The sequence below is a fragment of the Thamnophis elegans genome, chromosome 12 (assembly GCF_009769535.1).
Source record: "Thamnophis elegans isolate rThaEle1 chromosome 12, rThaEle1.pri, whole genome shotgun sequence".
Lineage (NCBI taxonomy): Eukaryota > Metazoa > Chordata > Lepidosauria > Squamata > Colubridae > Thamnophis > Thamnophis elegans.
In genome coordinates, this window is record NC_045552.1 from 18,590,355 (window position 1) to 18,610,130 (window position 19,776).

A 19,776-nucleotide genomic window follows, 5' to 3' on the forward strand; every position below is an offset into this window, starting at 1 on the left:
AGAAAAGAAATAAGAACAAAAGAAAAGATGAAAAAGAAAAAAGAGATCTAAAGCAACTTTCTATACTCTTTGCAACAGTTACCCATACAAACATGGTAATTACCATTTCCACCCTCTGAAATTATTCTTTATTCCTGTTTCCACGTAGCCTGGACAGTGGCTGGAGGGAATATGAAATGGATATGAACAAAAGAAGTTATTTATGTCTCAATCTCTTATTACAAGGAAGAAAGTTGCTACAGGAAGGAAGCCTTTTTTTCGAAAGGTGTGAACTCCAGCAGATCACAAATAGCATCTGCCTTTTGCTGGCAACACTCTGAGGAAATTTGGGGGTGGGAACTAGTCCTTGAAGGGCTGGAAACCTGGTTTCATATGGTTTATTCTCCCTTATCAAAAAGGTTAATTGGCAGGATCTTAACTTTTGGCATAAGCCTTCCCTATCCTAAACAAACTGACAGGAAACACCAGAAATAAAGTTTCTACCAATCCAGTAACCCCACAGGCATCCTGTACAAGCCATGACTGTATCAAGGGCATCATGAGAGCTATGCATACATAATTCAAATTATGTTATTGGTCAATTTGCACCATGCAACTTAATGCAAGTTATCTTATGCATTCATTGCACTATAGCAATGTTGGCAAATCTTTTTGGCACCAAGTGCGCAAACAGGAGCATGTGTGTACACACGCCTAGTGCGCCGGAAAGATGATCTTTTGGTTTCCAGCACATGCATGCGCACAGGCCACCTTCCAGTCTTCCAGTTTCTGGTACGCATGTGTGCGTGAAGACCAGCCGGCCAGGGCACATGTGCACGCTGGAAACCGAAAGATCATCTTCCCAGCACATGCATGCACGCCGGGCAGCTGCTTTTCCTGTTTCTGGCACTCCCACACGCATGAAGACCAAGTGGCTGGTGCGCCGGAACCCAGAAAAGCAACGGGCAACGGGTCACGTGCCCAGAGAGATGGCTCTGTGTGCCACTTCTGGCATACATGCCATAGGTTTGCCATCACAGCACTAAAGTAATATAGAGAACAAGTTGTATGTCTCCACTTGTTCCTCCTATGGATAGTTACGAATATCACACTCAACATTTAAGTGAATTATGGTGGACCCATAACCACCACCAGGGCCAAGTATAGGGATAAGCATCACCTTGTGGTCTATTTGCATTGGATTGAAGGAGCATATGAATCAATATTGGCTTCTGCGTATATTATTGTATCCTGTCAGAAATTAGTTGTTTTCTAGCCTAGCAAATTGTAACCCTAATACTGGATGGCATTACTGCAAATGTTATCTCACTGCTGCATCTCACTTCTATTCTTGGTTTCAAAGCTAGGGACATTCTTGAAAGCTAGTAGAAGAAATTGTTACATGGGAATATCAGGCCGCATAGATAACGGAACCAAACTAGGGAGTTTTCCTGGTTCATAAATCCTTAAAACATTCTGCCAAAAAAAAACAACTGGGCAAATGGGGGCTGCCACCCTCTCCACAAGGCTATAGGAATACTCCATAGATAAGGTCGACAGAGACAGGAGCTTGAACAAAAGAAGGCTTTAAAGATCACGTTGGTAACAAATCTTTCTCTCTGATTGGGTAAACTGTTTCTATCTGCCTAAAATGTATATAATACCCTGAGCCACTCTTGCAGGGTGTGGCTATTCCAGCACTCTTGCAAGTGCTAGCCCAGAAACCAGGAGACTGTGAGTTCAAGTCCCACCTTAAGCACGAAAGCCAGCTGGGTAAACTTTGGGCCAGTTCCTCTTTCTTAGTCCAACCCACCTGTCAAGACTTGTTGCTATGGGGAAAATACGAGGAGGGAGCCTTGTGCATTTATGCCGCCTTGAGTTACTTATATAAAGTAATAAAGATAGGATAAAGTCTTTTTTTAAACAATGCAAGGAGTTTTCAACATGTATTTAAAAGAGGCAGTAATACTGCTTCTTCAGCAGCCCAGCCCAGCCTCTTTTAAACACATGTTGAAAACTCCTGTGACATGAAAGAAAACTCAAGTCACAAGGCAGAGTTTCAGATTAGCAACTAATTGCAGCAGAAGTGAGAACTGCACCACAAGTCCTCTCTTGTACTTCTGCTTTGTTGTTAAAAGCTGGGCAGTTCCACATTCCTGACAATTTTTGGTACACATACGCACACAAACACACACGAAATGTTACCCAAGAACTCTGGCCAAGCCTATACACGCAGCAGAGTATGGAGCGTACCACTTGAGAGGCGGGGAGTGGGGGTGTGTGAGGGAACAATCACATTTTTGAACACTGTGCGTAACCACAAAACTAGGACACCCAACTGGTTGTATTCCAGTGTTTCCACCCTCCTTGTTGCACTAAACTCCCTTGCTTTTTTGTGTGGGTGGAGCTTTGATTTGCAGCAAGAAGGAATACTCAGGACTAGAATCCTGCATCTTCAAGTGAAATGGTACAGCCTTAGTCCTCCCTTGGAAGAATAGCAGATGATGGTTCCATAAAGACATGCTGTTCAGCCAAAGTGTCTTCAGGCAATCCAGCATGATCTTCACACAATGCACAACCTGGTGACTGGCAAGCCACTCATAAGCAGAGGAGAAAGGGGACCCCCCCCCTTGTTCCAAAAGAACAGATATTAATTTGATAGAGCAATATCACAAGTCCATGCACCTTCATTGGTCCTTGCTCTACTACCTACAGTAATTTATGTTTAAATTTTAAAACAGAAACAATCAAAGCTGGTTACCTGGAACTTTTTTTTTTTTTTTAAATGTATTTGAACCATAGGAGGAAAATGGTGAGTGAGTGCAATCTGGTGCATTTGGAACAAGAAAATGGTCAAAAATATGCTAAGAGCCATGGAGCACCCTGAGGTAGAACGCTGCAAAATTGCCTTCTGCATTAGAAAATGACAAATGCTTCACCAAAGCTTCTACAGCCATTTCTTCCTTCCAAATTTGCTCAGATCTTTTCTATAGATTTGTCTAATCCCCCTTTGAAGACTTTCATGGTGATGTCCATCATCATCATCACCACCACCACCACCACCACCACCACCACCACACTGCAGAGTCTTCTCAGCCTTCCCCAGCCTAATTTATTTATTTGTTAAATTTATTGCCCTCTGTCTTGACATGGTGCTGCTCAAGGAGGCTTACAATAATAAAAAGGAAGAAAAATGAAAGGAGTGTAAACAGAATGGAAGTAAAATGATGGAACAATAAAATAAACAATGAGAATAATACATCAATATGTTAGCCAAATAAATGGATGGATGGATAGATGGATGGATGGATGGATGGATGGAAGGAAAGCAGACGGCGAGGAATGGAGGGGAGGTGGAGTCTGCCATCAATCCAGCTACCTGCAATGTGGAACTTTCACATTTTGTCCACTGGCCAACAAGTCTTCAGGCTCTTGTGGAAGGATAGGAGGATGGGGAGAGATCTTACCTTAGAGCAATGATGGGGAACCTTTTTGGCACCAAGTGCCAAAAAGGGAGAGCACATGCGTGCATGCCCTGCATGCCTGCATGTGCGTGCTCATCTGGGGTGCAACTTGGAAGAGGAGCTGTCCAGGGGGCATGTGTGCACCAGAAAATAAACTTCCGGTTTCCAACAGATGCATGCACAGTGGCCAGCTAGTTTTTCAGTTACTGGCACGCATGTGTGCGACGATCAGCTGGCTGGCGCGCATGCTCACATTGGAAAACAGAAGACCAGCTCTTCCTGTTTCTGGCACTGCCGCACGCACAAAGGCCAGCTGATTGTCACATGTGCATGCGCATCAGAAACCCAGAAGAGAAAGAGGAGACACTGCGCATGCCAAGCAACATAGCTCTTTGTGCCACTGAGCGTGCATACCATAGGTTCGCCATCACGGCCATAGAATGTAAGATTCCAGAATAGCAGAGTTGGAAAGGGTATTAGAGGTCTTCTAGTCCAACCCCCTGTTCATGCAGGAGGCCCTACACCGTTCCAGACAAATAGCCATCCAATTTCTTCTTGAAAAACTCTAGTGATGGTGGACCAGGGGTGGGTTCCTGCCAGTTCTAACCACTTCTATAGAAGACGTTCCACAATTCTACCGTGCCATTTAGAACCGGTTCCAGCTCCCTCCCCCAGCCCATCCGCACCACACTTGCCCTGTCCGCTGCTCACTGATTGGCTGGCTCACCAATCGCCCCGCCCACCTCTAAACCTTAAAGTCTTAAAGCTGTCAAGTTTGAACACCCCTGGGTTTTTTTCTAAAGGGTTAGGGGTGAAAGGGTCTTGTAACTTGACAGCTTTAAGATTTGCACACTTCAATGCCAGAGTACCTGAGCCAACATGACTGGAGGAGGAATTCTGGGAGTTGAAGTCCACAAGTCTTAAAGCTGTCAAGTTTGAACACCCCTGGGGATTTTTTTCTAAAGGGTTAGGGGTGCAAGGGTCTTGTAACTTGACAGCTTTAACACTTGTGTGCTTCGAATGCCAGAGTTTCTGAGCCAACATTTTGGTTGCTAAGCAAGAGCGTTGTTAAGTGAGTTTCTCCACATTTTACAAGTTGGCCACGCCCACCCAGTCACATGGCCAGCAAGCCACTCACACAAAGCAGGCCACACCTACAGAAGAGATTCTAAAAAATTTTGAAACCCACCACTGTGGCGGACCCACAAATTCTGGAGGCACACTGATTCACTGTTTTCATTGTCAGGTGTTCCAAAAAGTTCCTAACACTTAGCAAATGTGTACGGTTGCAAATGCCAGCTTCCTTAACTTGTTTACACAAGATATACAGTCAATATTTCAACATGTGTCCACACTGGATTGGGCAAAAATTGATTAACACCAACTTCCCAAAAGCAAAGGTAAAACCTCAATTTCTTAATGTGGCTTGACACAAATGGTGATGAACCACTGCAGTGACACTACAATCCTCTAGGGGGCAGGAGAACTCTGCAGGAAAAGGTTTGCAAACTTTGTTTCAAAGAATTAGCTGTTTCCAACTCAAGGTCCCCCACAGCCTCCATCATCACCATCAGGAAAACTTTAGGTCCAGAGAACAAAAGCAGAGAACCACAGTTGGATGGGGGAGGCAATAAAAAAGTGACCCACTTAATGACCGCAGCTACTTATAGCAGACCTTCCAGGCTTAGTTGTGATTGTTAAGTGAGAACTACCCATGCCATAAAACACTGAAGTCCTAACAATGCTAAAAGGCAATGATCCTGGAACTTTAAAATCATATCCTAAACATTCTTCTCAGTTATCCTACCACAGGAAATCAACTTTAAAACAGCTGTTCCTTGATGAATCGCCTTTTCCAATTGTTTGAGCATGAAAACTCTATGGCAGAAGATCATCTTCACAGTCCTCTCTAAATGTTTATAGCAGGGATTGGCAACCTTAAACACTCAAAGAGCCACAAAGGTCCTAAATGGAAGCTCCTCATTTAATTCTGGAGCTGAACAGAAGTCCAGTTCCCTCACCATAGAGCCTCCTCCTAGCGCAGCATCCTTTTTCCTCTGCTGACCGGAAGTCTGGTCCCCCCCACCCCACACCATAGAGTCTCCTCCTAGCACAGCATCCTTTTCCCTCTACCTGTCCTAACCAAAAGCCCTCTCAATTGTGACCCCGACTGGCGACAGGGAGCCACACCAGAGGGATGAAAAAGCCGCATGCGGCTCCAGAGCCACGGGTTGCTGACTCCTGATCTATAGGGAGGGAGTTGAGCTAAAGTCAGAGACCAGGCAGAGTGAGGGACCAAATACCTTATAAAAATCAAGAACATCCAATGAGGCAACCTAGGACAGACTCTTCTAACTGGTCACATCATCTAGAAGTGGTTGGTGGCACCAACAAACCCATGGTGACCAGGAAGTGACTTGCTCACAACAAAAGAATGATAATATTAATTTATTCCACCCTCAAGTCATGTCCCTAAATGCTACAAAGTAAAGGCTAGGTCCAATATATGCCTCCCTACATTAACTGGGTTCCACCACAAAACCGCGGTAGACAATTGCGCGCTCAACAAAAGCGCGTACGTGACATCATCACAGCGCGACGAAAACATCGCGCTGTGAGCGGTAAATTTAAAATTAAAGCGAAAACCTTACCCTAACCCCCCCAAACCTAACCCTAAACCTAACCCTAAGCCTAACCCTTAACCTAACCCTAAACCTAACCCTAAACCTAACCCTTAACCTAACGCTAAACCTAACGGTAACCGTTAACCTAACGCTAAACCTAACCCTAACGCTTAACGTAACCCTAACCCTAACCCTAACCCTTAACCTAACCCTAACCCTAACCCTTAGCTTTATGTGAATCGGCTTGCTTTAATTTTATTTTAATTTTATTTATTTTTTAATTTTTTTCGTCGCGCTGCTGATGACGTCAGGTACACGCTTTCGTCGAGCGCGGTTTTGTCGACCGCGGTTTTGACGGGTCACGCATTAACTGGGTATGAGATGTTCTGGATAAGCCTATGGGTCCAAACTCCAGTCTGATTCCACCTATAAGTCATAGAGGTTGAAATTCCCTTTACGCAGCAATCGTAAAGACCTGCCAATTACCTGAATTTTGATTCTGTCTTGATTTTGACTGAGTCAGTCGTAAATGGGAGGACCAGTTGCTAAGTCATTTTTTGTTGTGGCCCGCCAGCGGCCAGCAGAGCTGGAAGCAGATTCGGACAGTCAGGAGGTTGGGGAAGAACATGGGCCAGTCCTGGATTCTGGGGACGGCTCTGATGAGGGCTCTGTGTTGGAGGCAGAAGAGCCGTATGCCAGCTATCAGCTGCCTTCAGAGTCAGACATCAGTGAGGCAGATGAACAGCTGGAGCCTGTTCCCAGTGTGTGCATGCGCAGAGTTGCCAGATGAAGGGGTCGACTTGGGAGCAAGACCACAGGTGGATGATGAATGGCCCCTCCCAGAGGAAATAAAAGAAGAGCTAAAGGGGAATGGGGTTTGCAGGAGACAATTATTTCGCTTAATTGGTTTGTGACTCTTGAGACTCCTTGCCAAGTTTTACAGATATCAGCCTCTCAGCTCTCCAAGCCAGATAAGGTCTGTGACTGTAAATCCTCCCTTGAAAGACTTTGTTGGATGTGAATGAGAAAAATTCACAGTAAAGTAATAAAAACGGTTTTTGTCGGGATCAGGAGTTTGCTTCAGGCTCTTGGGAAGCCTCGGTCAGAACATTTTTTCCCCATCATCATATTAACTTCAAATAATTGTTAACCAAATGGCCGTATGTCGAGGACTACTTGTATTTTGTGTCCATAAAGTTTATGCTTGCCTATGTTCAGTGACCTCACCTACATAATATTGCATTATTTAAACCAGTGGTTCCCAAACTTGGCAACTTTAAGACTTGTGGACTTCAACTCCCAGAATTCCCCAGCCAGCAGAGCTGGAGCTGGAGAATTCTGGGAGTTGAAGTCCACAAGTCTTAAAGTTGCCAAGTTTGGGAACCACTGATTTAAACCACTGATTTAAACCAATAAAAAACACCAACATATATATATGTGTGTGTGCGTGCACACACACAGACACACACACACACACACACACACACACACACACACACACATATCCTGCATTGATAGGTGGGACTAAAAAGCATGCATGGCAGCCACCGCAGAGATACAACCCAGCCAGGGTAAGGAGATCATCCTGGAGCCCTGATGGTTGCAGCCGAAGTCCCTAGCCACTGCACGTAGCCACAAATCAAGAAAACGGCTGTTAAAAGCTTTCTGGCTAAAAGGTTTCTGTGTTGTTTTTTTTAATAAAAAGAAGAGACAGGACACATTATCTTTCTAGCCCTCCTTGCAACAGCCGACTAGCTTGAAAATAGGGCAGGAGAATTAGACACCAGGGGCAAAGAAATAGCCAACATGCAATTTAAGAGCACAAAAGCCTAGGAGATGACTTTTGATCACACCAGATTATTGGCCTCTTTTGACCCACAGAAGGTGTTCAAGATAACCATGAGGCCACATCCGGCATTATTATTTTAAATCAGAAAATCCAGACGTGGAACTTTGGACTTTGTTGGGCGAGGCAGATTATTCCCTCTCTTCAGTTTCTGGACTCTCATCTTGAGGTGTTCCAAATACAGATGGGCCCAGGACTTACGATCGCAATTAAGCCCAACATTTCTGCAAGGCTGTTGTTGAAAGGAGTTGCTCCTTGTTTTACAACCATTTTTTGCCACAGGTATTAAGCAAATCACTGCAGTTGTTTAGTGAATCATGCAATTGTTAAGCAAATGTGGCTTCCCACATCAACTTTGCTGGTCAGAAACTGGCTGGGGGAGGAGGGGGGGGGTTACAGAGGATTGCGTGACCTGTCAAAAACACACACCAGTTGCTAAGCGCCTGAATTTTGATCACATGATCATGGGGATGCTGCAACAGCCATGAGTGAGAAAACCGTTCATAAGTCATTTTTTTCAGTGCTCTTGCAACTTGGAAGAGTTACTAAACGAATAGTTGTACCCCGAGGACTACCTGTACAGTACTTAGAACAATCAAGGGCAGGAGTCTGGCTACTGCAGAAGGCTCCCCAAGAAGGCAGCCTATGGTTCAGGGGTGGGCTGCTATGTATTCGCCCAGGTTCAGGAGGATCCGTTGCTTACATTATAGCCAGTTCGGAGAACAGCCAAATACCACCCTTGGCTGGCCCCGCCCATCCTACTCTGCCACTTCCAGGAGTCTCCACAGACTCCACAAGCTCAGGGATGGGGAAAAACAGGCCTCCCGGAAGGCCTCCGGAGCCCATGGTAGGCAGTTTTTGCCCTCCCAGAGGCTTGAGAAAAGCCTCCGGGGAGCCTGGGGAAGGCGAAAACGCCCCCTCCCCTGCTGTGGTGCAGGAGGTCAACTAGGCCACGGCCACCCAGCAATCGGGCAGAGAATTTTTGAAGCCCACCCCTGCTATGGTGAAATATCACACCTGTCCTGAGGCCAGATTGCTAATATGCAAAAGGCAAGATCCGTTTACAAAGCCCAGCATGGCTGAGAGCCTGGATAGCTGGCAGAAGGCCTGCTCCATCATAGGGTGGAAATGCCCATCCTTGGGGGAGGGGAGTGTCACAGCTATCAGCCCTTAAGGGACACCTGCCTAGAGGACCTTCTCCACGGGAATGCCCTGGCTGCAGAATTCCTTCCCTGTTGAATTATTGCATGGTTATGTTGGACCTCATAAGCTTCCAGGGTCACCAGTTGTTACAGGGCCTTCAGTTCCCTGGGTGGGATTCCTGCCCTGTGTTTACACAGTTTTAACAAGTGCATGTTTTTAAAACACATTTTATAGGTTTTATTAAAGACTTCATTGTAAATGAAGTAAGTGTTCTTTAAATTAAAGGGTTCTGTTTGTTTTGTTACCCAAACTAGGTAAACGCTGATGATGTTACCTAGTTTGGCTAATGAAACGTCTGCAAGAAAGCAAACCAACCAACCTTAGAGAGCACCAAGGACCCCTCATTTCAACTCTGAGTTACAAATAGGGGAAGCCAACAGGGAAGATTGCAAGTTGGGGGGGGGGGTCATGCAATGTCTGACTTAAGGACATTGGTGGTGATTTTCTTAACAGCAGTGGCAAAAAAAGTTGTAAAATCAGGTGTGGTCACGTGACGCCTTGTTTAATGACCGCACCACAGAACAGTCACAACTGAGGACCAACTGTGCAGATGTGAAAGGTCTAACAATGGCTGAAATACTACAGACACAATTTCGGAAATCCTTAGACCAGGTGGGCTTCAAAAATTTTAGCAAGGGATTCTCTGCCCAGTTGCTGGGTGGGCGTGGCCTAGTTGGCCTCCTGTACCATGGTGGAGGGGCGTTTTTGTCTTCCCTGGGCTCCGGAGGCTTTTCTTGAGCCTCTGGGAGGGCAAAAACAGCCTCCCCAGGCTCCAGAGGCCCTCTGGAGGACAGAAATGGGCCTGTTTACGGCTTTCCCAAACTTCCGGTAGCCCTGTTTTTTGCCATCCCTGCACGCCCTGCACTTACCTGCATCCAAAACGGGCTGCGTGGGGACTCCTGGGATGGACAAGGCAGGCAGGGCCAGTCAGGAGTGGGAGTTGGGAGTTCTCTGAACTGCACAGAATCTTAGCTAGAGGTTCTCCCGAACACCAGTGAATCCCCAGCAGCCCACCCCTGCCCAACAGTGGCTCTCCCAACCTAGCTACCTCCAAAAGTATACAGTAGATTTAACTCCCAGAATTCCCAACCTCTGGGAATTCAAGACCACACATCTGGGAAGGGTTAAAATGAGGGAAGGCTATTCTACAGTAGAACATGAATCTCCTGAAAACGAAAAGCATCAGCAGTTATCAAGCGAGGAAGGTATACATTTTCTTCCTACTGATTATGTTTTTGACCTTGAAACAGCTCAGAATGCAGGGTGTTCCAATATTACCTTTTAGGACTGCAGGAAGCTATTACATCTCATTCCTCGCTCAGTAAATGCCATAATGTAATAACAGCTTGAGCATTTTAAAATCATGGCGTTAGCCTCGTGCTGGAGTAGCTATCACAAAAGGTATGGAACCCTTTCCCAATATGGTGCCCTACAGATTTTTTTTTGGGGGGGGGGGAATCTCCAATCATCTTTTTCTTGAACACCTGCTGGCTCAGGATGATGGGAATCATAATCCCACACACCTTTTAAAAGCATCCAGCCCATTTACCTTTAGACAAACTGCTGTATTGGCTGCATCCGGCACAGCTGAGGTTTTATTAACAATTTTCAGAAGCAATTTTATCACTGGCAATTAGAAATAGAAATAGAATAACAAGAGTTGGAAGGGAGCTTGGAGGTCTTCTAGTCCAACTCCCTGCTTAGGCAGGAAACTCTCCAGCATTTCAAGCAAATGGTTATCCAATCTCTTCTTAAAAACTGTTTAGAGAGGAAAAGGAGGGAAGGAAGAGAGAAGGTGAGGAGAGGAAGATGGAAGGGGGAAGCAGAGAGGGTAAGAAGGGGAAGAGGTAGAGAGAAGTAGGGGAGAGGTAAGGGAAGAAGGAAGGGAAAGGAGGAGGAAAGAAGAAAGTAGAGAAGGGAGAGAAAGGAAGAGAGGAGAGGAGATGAGAGGAAGAGGAAGAGGAGAGAAGGAAGATAGTGAGGAGAGGAAGATGGAAGGGAGAAGGAGAGAAGGAGAGAGGGTAGGAAGGGGAAGAGAGGAGGAGGGGAGAAGTAAGGGAAGAAGGGAAAAGAGGAAGGAAGGAAGTAGAGAAAGGAGGGAGGGAGAAAAGGAAAGGAGAAGAAGATGGTGTCAAAATAGGTGAGGGATGTCAACAAAACAACCTGAATGGAATATTACAATTCTATAAATGGAATGACAAATGTATTAGAATTATGAATGTAAAAAAAAGAATAATAATTACGTGACTGTATATATAGAGAGAACAAAAAATAAAAAAAACTTTATTAAAAAAAACTTCCAATGTTGGAGCCTTCACAACTTCTGGAGGCAAGTTGTTCCACTGATTAATTGTTCTAACTGTCAGGAAATTTCTCCTTAGTTCTAAGTTGCTAGTTCTAAATTAAAAGGACCTTAAGAGTCAGCAATGAGAAACAAACACACCCCTTAAAAAAAGCATACAGGAAAGAGAATAAATTACATATTCATAGGTCAAAATACATTGAAAACACCTCGGGGAAATTATTTCTGCACAAAAGTCTTGCAACTTCTATATCCATGAAAATCAGCACGGGCCCAATTTGTGTGGTCTTTCTGGGTACTGCAAGGTTGGGCAGGTAGAGGCTGTTGAAAAATGCGTAACTCCAGGATGCCATAATTGTCGTAAATGCATGCCAGTTGCCAAGCACCCAAATTTTGATCAAAGCACCATGGGGAGTGCATTGATGGTCGTAAGTATGAGAACCATTCATAAGTTACTCTTTTTCAGTGCCACTGTATCAATGTAACTTTGAATGGTTGCTAAACAAATCATTGTAGGTCAAGGACTCCCTGTACAGTAGAATGCATCTCTCCCACTCCTGCACACTTTTCTATTATATGCAGGCACACAATTTAACACATGCACATTCACTGGGAGAAGCATAGTATAATTCTACACCAGATTCTCCCCTTAGAATAAACAGGAATTTGGCCTGACTCACATTCCAGCTGAGAATTGTTATTGATTTGCCTGGGGTATAAAAGAAATGAAGACAACCAGATTGAGACCAAAATGTTTTTGTCATTTCCCAATTGACGCACACAAATGAAAAAGGGGGATCCTAAGATTAAAATGTTAAATGGAAAAACAAATCACAATGAAATCTTTTTTTTTTAATAAAAAGAGCTCAGACCTCTAGCCTGTGCATTCTCCATGTGCTGAAATTCAAGATACGTTGTTGTTGCTCTTTAAAAACCCAGAAGACTCCAGTTCTCTTGATGCTTATTCAATATTCTTAACAGGTAATAAATTCTTTTACAACTCTCTTTCTTTTGACATCTAACAACAGCTAATGCAACACTTAGAAACGCTCCTTGATCTGTCAGAATCAAGATTTGTCCCCAGTGCAATAAAAGTGCTCGAGTAACTAACTCAAGTACTCTGTTGACTGAATTTCATTATCTGAGGTAGAACTGCAAATCTTGTTATTTATCAGGAATGCCAACTCCAATTTGCTCTGACAAAGGGAAAAATGCAGGAGGTCCTTGGTGCTCTCTGAGCTTGGTTGTCTTCTTGCAGACATTTTATTACCCAACTATCATAGGTAACATCTTCAGTGGTTGTCTTCTTGCAGACATTCCCTTAACCAACTAGTTTGGTAATGCAATATCTGCATAAAACAACCAACCTCAGAGAATACCAAGGACCCCACAGTTCAATCCTGAATTACAAATATTCTCTTTGATAAGGAAAATGTGTGTGAGGAGAAATGCACAGGTACAGTATATGTGGTACCTTGATCAATAGTAGTTGTGAGAGAGATCTTGGAGTCCTAGTGGACAACCATTTAAATATGAGCCAGCAGTGTGCAGAAGCTGCCAAAAAAGCCAACACAGTTCTAGGCTGTATAAACAGAGGGATAGAATCAAGATCATGTGAAGTGTTAATACCACTTTATAATGCCTTGGTAAGGCCACACTTGGAATAATGCAAAAAAGATGTGAAGATTCTAGAAAGAGTGTAGAGAAGAGCAACAAAGATGATTAGGGGACTAAAGGTCAAAACATATAAAGAACAGTTTCAGGAACTGGGTATATCTAGTTTAATGAAAAGAAGGACTAGGGGAGACATGATGTTCCAACATTTCAGGGGCTGCCACGAAGAAGAGGGAGTCAAGCTATTCTCCAAAGCACCTGAAAGCAGGACAAGAAGCAATGGGTGGAAACTAATCAAGGAAAGAAGCAACTTAGAACTAAGGAGAAATTTCCTGACAGTTAGAACAATTAATCAGCGGAACAGCTTGTCTCCAGAAGTTATGAATGCTCCAACACTGGAAGTTTTTAAGGTGATGTTGGATAACCATTTGTCTGAAGTGGTGTAGGGCTTCCAGCCTAAACAGGGGATTGGACTAGAAGACCTCCAAGGTCCCTTCCAACTCTGTTATTCTATTCTATTCTATTCTATTCTATTCTATTCTATTCTATTCTATATGTTGGGGAATGGATCTTGGTATGATGTATGGAGAGCAGGTGGCCTTCTCCCCCCCCCTATATATATATATATTTGTTATATTTATGCTGATAAATAAATAAAGGGAGACTAGTATAGATCTATTTCAAGCTATTTAGCTCTCATCAGCTAGCCATACCCAAGTTTGGGAATCGAACCTGTGCTCCATTGCCTCCCAGGCAGGGAGTTAACCATTTGAGCTACAGAGAACGACTCCTTATCAGCCAGCCAGGGTGGGAGGTATATACTTAAAGTCACAACCCCTGGTATGCCCAAGTATGGGAGGAAGGTCACACTTCCACTCTCTGTCATTAGGCTCGTCACAAGAGACCATCTTGTGGCATACCAGGGGTTGTGACTTTAAGTATATACCTCCCACCCTGGCTGGCTGATAAGGAGTCGTTCTCTGTAGCTCAAATGGTTAACTCCCTGCCTGGGAGGCAATGGAGCACAGGTTCGATTCCCAAACTTGGGTATGGCTAGTTGATGAGAGCTAAATAGCTTGAAATAGATCTATACTAGTCTCCCTTTATTTATTTATCAGCATAAATATAACAAATGTAACAAAAAAGGCAACAGTAAAAAATATTGGGTTTCTGTCAGGATGGTCTCTTTTGACGAGCCTAATGACAGAGAGTGGAAGTGTGACCTTCCTCCCATACTTGGGCATACCAGGGGTTGTGACTTTAAGTATATATATATATATATATATATATATATATATATATATATATATATATATATATATATATATATATATATATATATATATATATATATAAAATTTACTAAGGATTTACTAAATTGGCGAGAGTTATAATAGTACTGGCCTCTGAAAAGTGTTTATTTGCTTGCTACGTTTACAGTAATCGGGATCTACAGTCCCCACTAGACAGGAACAGCCATTTTTTTATTTGTTTGCAGCCACAGGTTGCACTTTTTTAAAAAAATGCAATCATAATGCAACAGGGAAGTGGTCAATGATATCTTGATGTGAATGGGGTGGGCAGGATCAAACATTAAACTTGCTTAATATTCAGGATGTGACAGCACTTGTTCAGGCCTGGAGGCAAAGCGAGGTTGAGCTTGGGCAATGCTGAGATAGAAGACCCAGCATCAAGAAAAGTTTGTTTGTTTTGTTTTAAAATCTGAATGCACTTTTGCAAAAAAATAAAACAAGACCAGAAACTTTAGAGATTTCACAATATGCAGAAGCTGCACAACTATGCAGCTGAATTATTTCTACAATGTCAGGAAAAAGAAAACAAAACAAACCCAAGCTGGTTATAGGGAATGCAGTGCTTTGAAAGCTGATCCTTATTCAATTATTAATTGGAGCCTGTAGCTCAGAGAACAGAGGACTGAAATATCTATTTAATGGCACTGAAGAGTTTACCATTTCATGCCAAGGATTAATGGCAAAGAGCCTTGGGAGGGAGGGAGGGTGCATGTCCAAGAACACAAAACATTAAGGAAAAATAAACCAACTGCTTTGTTATGTACAGATTGATGAGAGCACTGATGCTGATTCTTTTCGGGTTTAAGGTGAAGTAAAGGTTCCCCTCGCACATATCTGCTAGTCATTCCTGAGTCTAGGGGGCGGTGCTCATCTCCGTTTCAAAGCTGAAGAGCCAGCGCTGTCTGAAAACTTCTCCGTGTCATGTGGCCGGCATGACTAAACGCCGAAGGCGCACGGAACGCTGTACCCTTCCCACCAAAGGTGGTTCCTATTTGCATTTTTTCATGCTTTTTCGCACCTGGTCTTTGGGTTTCCAGAGTTCCAGCGCACCCAAAGACCATCTGGCCGATGTGCATCCATGCACCAGAAATTCAAACACCAGGTGGCCGGCCCGCACATGTGCAACAGCCAGCTGGTCTTCGAATTTCCAGGGCTCTGGCACGCATGCACATTCCGGTTTGGACATTTGGTGCCAAAAAGGTTCGCCATCACTGGTATATACTATGTATACATAACATCTAATATCTTACAGAACTGCAATATTGTCAATTTAGTTTGGGGAATTCTGCTCCAGACGTATACCTTACTTAACCATGCCAGGAAAATGAAGCCAGGAAGATGTCTATCATATTATGAAATTGATTATTTGGGTCCCTGAGGAGATTGTGAAAGGCAGAATAGGCACAGCATCAAAAGAATGACAACTGGGAGTAGGCGCTTTGGATATAGATCGAAGGCGCCCGCTCCCAGTTCCTCACTTTTCCCCTTGAGGGCCAGCTCCTTGCCCTCGAGGAGAAAACTGATGCAGAGAAGTGAAGAAGAGTTTGCAAGAAAGGAATCTTTTTAGAAAACGGCAGCTCTTAGAACATGCCACTGCAATGCTGTTTTCACCCCCAAGCAAAGAGCTTTTCTACCACCTTTTAGAAATCACAAGGTATTTGTGTTGTATTTTCAGGAAATAGACAGCAAATACTATATTATATACTTGTTCATACATCTACTGAGTAGCAATTGCATTCTGAAAAACTATTGACTGTGTTGTTTCAGTCTCAGAAGCTGTGCCAGATTTTGCTGCAGTACTTCTTAAATATGTTCAGGCTATCAGAATTCCCAGACAGGGGAGCCAACAGCTATGCTCATTGATTCTGGGAATTGAAATCCCAATATTTAAACGGGCCTTTAATTGGAATAAGCTGTTCCTGAGCCTGGAACTTTGTTTTTAAAGACTTCTCTCCTCTTTGTGTATGGGAGCATGGAGATAACCTTGAAGAAGGAATTCAATTATTATTTTGTAAACTTAAGTTTGAAAGAGAGGAGAAGGTGAGGAAAGGCTCAAGATTATCTCACTCTGATTCTCTTTAGCATAAGAGGCAAGGGTGGGCTTCAAAAATTTTAGCAAGTTGTTCTGTGCCCGGTTGCTGGGTAGACGTGGCCATGGTGGGCATGGCCTAATCACCCTCCTGCACAGGGGCATTTGTGCCCTCCCCAGGCTCCGGAGGCTTACCTTGAACCTCCAGGAGGATAAAAACAGCCTCGCCCTGGTTCCAGAGGCCTCCTGGAGACTAGAAATGGGCCCATTTCAAGCCTTCTCAAACATCTGGTAGGCCCGTTTTTTGCCCTCCCTGAGCCTCTGCGTGGGCCCTGCATTTACCTGCACCCAAAACGGGCTGCGTGGGGATTCCTGGGAGGGGAGGGACAGGGTGGGCATGCCAGTCAGGAGTGGGATTTGTGGGTTCTCTGAACTGCACAAAATCTTTACTAGAGGTTCTCCCGAACCCCTGCGAGCCCCCAGCGGCCAACCCCGATAAGAGAGGAGAGGGGGAATCTCTTCCTGATTCTGTTATTACGATCTGCAACAACAGAATCTGAGCAGACTTTGGGGGACTCCTAGGAATGCTGGTTAACCAACAAGGTTGGTGAATTGAAGACATGCTACAAAGGAAGCGAAAGGCAAGTTATACTCCCAATCATCAAAATAGTAAGATCAAACCTCCAGGGCAGCCTTCTCAATGGCTCATAATTTTATAAAACTCCCCCCCCCCCCTTTCAAAGCAGCCAAACATTACAACATCTATCGGATAACAGTCAAGATATCACGTTGCTTGGAACTTCTTGCTCTTCTGTCAGCAGATTTATGCTTTGGCTGCAGCTTCAGAAAGACTCAGGCACTTTATCCCCATAAAAGGCAGATTAGGATGTTAAATGTGCCCATCCAAAAGATGTACGGCCCTTTTTTAAAAAGCATCGTTTTTGTTCACTGCATTTTTAAAAGGTAAGCAGAATAAAACGAACATTTAAAAAAAATATCTTGGAAGTTGATGCCCATGCTTGGTATAATTTGCTACGCTTCCTCTGTTCAGCAGCAGTTCATTAAGGCTTCATGGAGGGAACCTGCTGGACTGGGGGGGGGGGGCACCGGGGGGGCTGTCCAAAAAATCAAGGCGACAGTCTACATTGTGCAACTGAAGCTTCACAAAAAAATATAAACACTCCCTCCCCCATACACACAGCACAAGTCTAAATCCTGAAGAGAAGACTATCATCACGTGTGAATGGTTGGGGAATATAAATGTAGAATAAATCAACGTAGAATAAATATAGAATATTAGCCAATAAACCGGGCGCTGCCCGGGTATTTATTTATAGGGGGAAAATGTCTGGACCAAACGTAATTTCTAATGTTGGATTTTCCCCTTTACCAGAAGGAGCCCCCTTGTGGAGCACTGTGAAGCCGTGGCAACTCCACTGCGCTGTACAGTAAAGACATTTTATGGCAGTACAGTAGAATCCATTTAAAGGCACAACAGGCTTAACAGAACACCACCACCACCCCGAGGGGTGTTAGGGGTGTCTTACCCCCACAGGATTTTTCTCCAGAGAATAAGTCATCTGTGTACCAAGTTTGGTTGAAATTGCTTGAGGCATTCCAGAGTTATGCTGGAACACACACACACACACACACATACAGCCATTTTTATATATATAGACTAGTCACTGTTCAACTTTCGTTAAACAAACTGGCATTTTAACTATACTACTCTAATCCAGGGACGTCACAGGGAAGTTCTTTTTCCATTTACACGTGCAATACAGGTAAAAAAAGCAGGCTTGAATCATTTCATAAAGCCCCTGCCCAGGATGCCCCTGCTCTAATCCTTCAAAATCTCATTGATCATCCTTGCTCTGTCATCCAGCACGATAAGCTGCCTCTGTTTCTCTCCACGGATCAGAAGCGCAGTTGATCTTACCGTTTTCCTATTTTAGAACAAAGGGCTGAAGCAACCTTTACAAAGGAAGTGAAAGTATTTGTAAAGGCCAGTGGAGTCTTGCAACATCCAGAATCCGTAGAATAGAATTTCTCAAGAGAAAAGCCATTTCTAATAACCCTGACAATATTGATGTGGAAGAGAAGGAGTTACAGACAAGACAGGCAGGTTTTAGTAACAAATTCCTGGTGAAAAACAGATGGCCGTACATCTTTTGGATGGGCGCATTAACACCCAAATCTTACTTTTATTGGGATAAAGTGCACAGCTGCTGCGGGGGGGGGGGGGGGCGCAAGTAGTGTAGTTTATGTACCACAAAGTTTCTCAACTTTGGCAATTTTAAGATGTATGGACTTCAACTCCCAGGAATTAGAAGAATGGGATGGGATGGGATGGGGAAATAGAAGAATCAGAGTTGGAAGGGACCTTGGAGGTCTTCTAGTCCAGCCCCCTGCTCAAGCAGGAGAATCTATACTATTTCAGATAGTCTAGTTTCTTAAAAACCTCCAGTGATGGAGTTACACCCACAATTTCTGAAGGCAAAGCTGTTCCATTGGTTAATTGTCCTCACTGTTAGGAGGTTTCTCCTTAATTCCAAGTTTGCTTCTCTCTTTGATTAGCTTCCAGCCATTGTTTCTTGTCCTGCTCTAAAACATGCTGGCTGGGGAGATCTGGGTGGATGTCCACACAACTTAAAGTTTCTAAGATTAGAAACAGTGTGCAGGTAGTCCTTGATTTACAACCATTTGTTTAGCAACCATTGCAAGCTACGCTTAACAACTGTTGCAGCTTCTTCATAGTCATGTGGTCAAAATTCAGGTACTTGGCTACCAACATGTGTTTATATGACCATTGCAGTGTCCTGGGGTCATGTGAGTGCCATTTGAGACCTTCCCATCTGGCTTCTGACATGCAATGTCAATGGGAAGCCAGATTTGCTTAATAATCATATGATTCTCTAAACAACCGCTAAACTCACTTAACAACCATCTTGTTTAGCATTGAAAATCCTGGTCTGAATTGCAAAGAAGAGCAACTAAGGTGAGTAAAGACCTGGAGACTAGAACATAGTCAAGAGAAAAAGAAGGTATCATCACCTTAAACAGTCACTAAATGAACTGTTGTAAGATGAGAACTATCTGCATAGATGAGGAAATAGAATCTTTTGGTACATATAGAGCAGTGTTGGTGAATCTTTTTAGCACCAAGTGCTGAAATGGGACCGTGTGCACACATGCCAGAAACTGGAAGAGCAGTCGCCCGGTGCTCATGCGTGCACTGGGAAGATGATCTTCTGGTACCCGCGTGTGCATGTGCACTGGCCAGCTGGTCATCGCGTGTGCATGCACGCCAGAAACTGGAAGACTGGCTGGTCAGTGCACGTGTGCGCCAAAAACTGGAAGATCATCTCTGAGCATGCATGAACACCAGGCAGCTGCTCGTCC

The 19,776-nt window shown here is 44.0% G+C and overlaps 1 protein-coding gene across 3 annotated transcripts in view; it reads right to left on the reverse strand.

Annotated features, from left to right (window-relative positions):
* The window catches only part of RPS6KA1 (ribosomal protein S6 kinase A1), a 121,378-nt gene that overhangs the window by 76,949 nt on the left and 24,653 nt on the right, over positions 1-19,776 (reverse strand). The gene's annotated exons all lie outside the window — the stretch shown is intronic.